The sequence below is a fragment of the Dipodomys ordii genome, unplaced genomic scaffold (genome assembly GCF_000151885.1).
Source record: "Dipodomys ordii isolate 6190 unplaced genomic scaffold, Dord_2.0 Scaffold235, whole genome shotgun sequence".
NCBI classification, from domain to species: Eukaryota; Metazoa; Chordata; class Mammalia; order Rodentia; family Heteromyidae; genus Dipodomys; species Dipodomys ordii.
The window spans coordinates 1,025,902-1,026,259 of record NW_012267451.1 but is presented as its reverse complement, the minus strand read 5'-3'; positions in this window follow the sequence as shown (position 1 = coordinate 1,026,259).

Below are 358 nucleotides of genomic sequence, written 5' to 3'. Positions count from 1 at the left end.
AAAAAAAAAAAGATTTTGTCAGAGTTATAGTTTCTCACTTGATTGTGGTTCTGGCATTGGTTTCTAGTACCCACAATGGAGGGTTGTAGTTGATGAGGAGAATTCCACCAGATAGATGATAGTAAATATCTATTTAGTAAGCAGAACTTGAGGCATTTCTTTGAGAATGTGGAGTCATGATGAAATAAATCTTTTCTTGTTGTGTGTCCCTGGCTCACACCTGTATTCCTTGCTACCCAGGAGGTTGAGATTTGAGGGTAGTGGTTTGAAGTCAAACCCATCAGGCAAGTCTGTGAGACTCTGATTTCCAATTAACCATGAAAAGCTGAAAGTAGAGCTGTGGCTCAAGTGGTAGAGC